This window comes from Argentina silus, assembly GCF_951799395.1.
Source record: "Argentina silus genome assembly, chromosome: X".
NCBI classification, from domain to species: Eukaryota; Metazoa; Chordata; class Actinopteri; order Argentiniformes; family Argentinidae; genus Argentina; species Argentina silus.
Window position 1 is genome coordinate 5,990,455 of NC_139653.1, and position 5,000 is coordinate 5,995,454.

At 42.1% G+C, this 5,000-nt stretch overlaps 1 protein-coding gene across 1 annotated transcript in view; it reads right to left on the bottom strand.

Moving 5' to 3' along the window:
• lrmda (leucine rich melanocyte differentiation associated) overlaps nucleotides 1-5,000 on the bottom strand; it is a 235,303-nt gene that overhangs the window by 167,878 nt on the left and 62,425 nt on the right. The window lies entirely within an intron of this gene.

A 5,000-nucleotide genomic window follows, 5' to 3' on the forward strand; every position in this document is an offset into this window, starting at 1 on the left:
TACTTGACAAATAAAATTTGATTTGATTTGATTTGATTTTGAGGAATACATACAGGGCTCCAATTTGCTTCTGCTAAACAGTGGAGGGCATCGCTAAAACAATGTGCGAAGACCATTTTGGTAATTTGGTGTCACCTTAAAGTGCGTCTGCTCCGAGCAGCACAAACTTTGCACCAATAGCGAAGCAGTAAATGGGAGTGTTCGGAGGACTTGTCAAGGCGAGTGGGCAAATTAGCCATTCCACGTTCAATAATTAATAATAGGCGAAAATAGATACTTATTTGATCATAATGAGCACAGCAGTGGTGGGGGATAAGCCCTCATACCACCAGTATATCCTCTATAAATGTGGAAGTAGGCCTAGTGTATGGTCTCACATTACTAAATGATGTAAGATGTATTCCCTAAAACAAAGAATAACCAATGTTGCATACATCGATCACCTCCACTCTGTGCCAATTACTAATGAAATCATATAACCATCATGTCTTTGACAGGGTACTAGATTATAGGAAGGTATGCATAGTTACACAGAAAATACTTTTGGAGAGGCTTTACACACGAACTAAATAGATGGTTGTCATAATACCATTGAATAGAGATTTAAATCACCTAGAAATGTAAAAATAAATAAATATGATAAAAGATAAAACACCAATATCAGAGCTGTAATATATATATCCGTGCCCATACAGACTATTTTGGTGTAATTTCACATGTCTGTGAATCAATATGGCCGCCATAATGAGCTGTAATATCTCTGCCTGAGTACAAATTGCCTTTGTGTGTTCAAGACTGGATTCTCATCTTCTGAAACATTTGCCATATGGTTTTTATGACAATTTGGAGAACTAGATCATACTAGTAAAAAGGTATCTTGGATTGATTGTTGAAACAAGAAAAAAAGATAACGGCCATTGGGAGAGAATGTGTGTGATTTAGTCACCACAAACCACAACTTCACCACGACTGTTGATAAAATGATGTCTATTGATATGGTCATTATAAAAAAGGCCTGAAATAATATTGTCATAACTATGAATAACTACACATTGAGTTGCTGATTTTAAAAAGTGTGTAAACAACTTGCTATAAAGGTTATGGTATATAACCCAGATTCTCTGAAGCAGAACCTCTCACTATTGGACTGCACTCTTACACGTTCCTGATTCGCTGAAACACTATTCAATCACACCTGGTACAGGCTAGGAGGCTTTTTTGGCACGGTAGCCCTGCCCAGTACTGAATGGTTATAAGCAACCCTTTCAGGCTGTAGAACCTCACAAATGTGTTTGGGAAAGCCCAATTGGCAGCAGCACAGACCTCCAATATAGAGATTATCCTAAATAAGGCCTAGGCGAGACTGCAGACCCTGGCAACTCACTGATATAGCCCACAATCTAGTGGAAAAGGTGCTGTTTAGATAATGCCTGGCCCGTACAGGGTTATCGAAGCAAACAAACAGTTGGTCACATCCCCTGAACACCCATGTTCTCTCCATGTAGACATGAACAGGACAGAGGATGTTCCAGCATCTCAGTTATTCGGTGAGGAAGGGAGGCAGATGGAACGAGAAGAGGTCGGAGGCTCGACTGCTGTAAGTCATGGTAATGACCTTGGGTTAGGGGTTAGGGTTAGGGTTCGGGTTAGGCTGCAACGTTAGCATCGCGAGGGTCAAATAGAGTACATGAAGGATGGTCCAAGGAAGTATAACCGAGTTGAGATGGTAAACTCACTCCTCATGTTCAAATACCCCCACCCACGCTGTCAAATAGCTAGCTTTTTGATAGCGTAGCTGGTTAACATTGGGTATTTGCCAGAGGTCGCAAGATCGAGGCTTGGTCTGAGCAAGTCGAATTGCGGGGCTACTGTTTGCAACAACTTGTTTCACAAGTCACTTACGCATGTGGCCGTGGTTCGAACGGAACGCCTGTGAGAGCCTTCAGAACCAAGGACGGGTCCCAAGAGGAAACAGGCTGTCTGTAAGACAGGATGGAGACAGCACACTCCCTTCATACAATAAGAGTATGAGCTCCCATAGTTGCGCCACCTAGACCAATGTGCCAGGTCAATATACTGTAGCCGCCAGGTAGACTTTAACAGGGGAGAAAGCTTTACCCTTGTTGAGCAGCGACACATGGCACGTGGCACTTATAAAGTACAGCTCAGGGTGAGCAACTGGCCTTGTACCTGGGCCAATAAGCACCATGGGCGAATATCCACTTGCCATGGGCGCCAGTTTGGGACTATCAGGAGCAGTGATAAACCATGCGTTCGAGCTCTGTTGAGCACAGAGGAGAGGAGACCCACTGGTGGGAAGGTGTAAAGGAGCACTCCTGAGTTAGTCAGTCCAGTACATGTGTTGCTTTAAGAGACAACAGACGCTGCCGCATGCCAGGATGTGTAAAGACTCACTGTAGGATGAGACACTCTGTGTCCTGGGGGATACAGTAATTCCATGTAGCGGTTTTAGGCCTGTAGTCCAGAATGATCTATTTCAGTCAACAGTGATTTGGATGTATAGTTGGGATTCTTGATTCCAGATTCTTTATTCCTGGTTCCTGGTTCCTGATTCCTTATTCCTGATTCCTGATTCTTGATTCTAAGCGCGTTCCCCTGGCAGTTGGATGTATTGTCTGTTCTAACCAGGATGTGATGTCCCTGCAGAAATGGACATGCCAAAGCAGAATACCGCGTGGAGTTCTAGGATGTTGATGTGAGCCGTGTGGACCCGACCAAACACCCCTCCTCCAAACACACATAAATGTGTTACCTACAACTGTATGGTAATGTTATTTATCAAAATCATTGATTAATGATTATCCATTCCAACATTCGCAGTGAAATCCTGATTGGCGAGGACAATGGTGTCTTCATCTCATATTCAATTATCCCCTCTCACTCATTGCTGGAGACCTGCCCTCCACCTCTGCACTAACTGAAACTTTGCTGAAAAATTGCTGAAATTAGCAACGTACCAACACCTTTCAGCAGAAGCAAATTGGAGCCCACAGTGTGTTGTTAGATATGTGGTCTTAGTGTAGGTAATAGTGCTGAGAGATGGAAAGGATGTTCTCAAATGTTTATGACTCAATATGTACTCCTGTTATTCACCTTTCCCTTTATTCTGGTTACAGTTTTGATAATATTTTAATGTAGCCAGACATGTGCCCCTCTAAACTAATACATGTCCCAATTCCAAACTCTACATGTATTTAGAACACCAAAGATAATCTTGTCAGCTCTTATCAGTAATCTTAATCTTGTCAGCTGTGAAAACAACTATCTTTATCTGATAAAAAAAACTATGTGATAGAGTGCAGGCTACCTCATACATGTACTGCTACCTTAGACAGTTGGAACATAACCACCCTTTAGACCTTACTTGGGTATGGCTTATTCATCTCTTGTAGTCGTAACAACCTGTTCATTAACATTATGAGCAGATGTTTGTTTGAATTAAAGGAGTAGCTTTAGTGTAGTCTTTGCTACAATAGATGAATACCCAAGTAAGGTCTAAAGGGTGGTTATGTTCCAAGATACTGTAGCAGTACATGTATGAGGTAGCCTGCACTCTCTCACACAGTTCAGCTTTGAGATTACACTAAAGCTACAGCTTTAATTCGAATAAACATCTACTCATAATGTTAGTGAACAGGTTGTTACAACTGATGAAAGCTGAATCTGAGCCACACTAAGCAGAACGAGCAGAGAGAGAAGTGACCAACCTAAACCTCTATCTTCAAAGGCAGGGTTCAGCAAAGCAGATCTACAGCAGAAAAGGAAGTTCAAACAGGATATATGGCATATGAAAGTCCTCAGTTACATTACCAAAACATGCACATCGAAGTATCATTCCAGTTTTGTCTCAGCCCATTGCAAAATGTGTTTATCTACTTAAAAAGCACAGGCCTACAACAGATATAGTGCAACAAGTGTGCTTTGGCCTGTAACAAAGGGGTCAGAACCTTTATGGAACAGGAGGTTGTGCCCTGTCACTGTAGAGTAAGGTGGCTGGTTCTAAAACAACTGCAGTACTCCCCCTTCAACCATTACACTAGCAACAAAACAAAGCTAGCACATCTCTCTGTCTCCCTCTGAAGCACTTTCCAATCAGCCATCCCTAATTAGACAGCAATAAACTGTTATTAATCGGCTGGACACTATGGAACGAGCCTGTTATAAATGGCCGCTGTCAGAGACTTATTCATGACCCAAATGAGTATTCTCAGTTCACTGACTGCAAAAGGCAACACTACCACCATAACAAATGTTCACCAATAACCATACTGTTAGTGATGATGGCCCAACACACGCGTACACACAAATACCCACATACAGACACGCGCGCAAGCACTCGCACATACAAACACAAAGAGTGAGAGAGAATTACAATCTACTGTATGACACATAGGGAGAAGAAAGGCAAACAGAGAGAGATTTAGCACATAATAACTGAAAGATATCCAACAGTGAAATAACATGTGACATTGTGATTGATTCTTGAAGAGAGTGAACATTGCTGTCTTTATGAACAAAATGCTTCGAGAGGAATAAAGAAAGAAACGTGATGTGCCTGTAATTATCAGCAATCTCAGATAATAGTAATGAATGCAGCTATGTCAGGCAGGGTGTTAGGCCTCTGTGTTGTAATATCATTAATATTATCTACAGATCAGAGTGAGAAAAGCCATCAAACACTCAGCTGTGACAAGCGGGCCCAGCTCACTACTTTATTAGGACACCAAAGTCAAATGTCTCTGATTAATGAAGTATCTCCCTCTCTCCCCCGCCTCTCCTCTCACTCATCACTCTTCCCCTCTCCTCTGTTCCTTCCTGTCTGTCTGATGTGGGCTAAGTATATGCCTTGATGCCTCTCTGAGTCCTGTTTGCAGATCAAGCCACTAATAAATGAGAGCCCTATTTACTAAGTCAGCTCCACTTTAGCTTATCTGTGTGTGGTAAGAACAGTTAGGGACGGAGAATGGAAATGCATATGG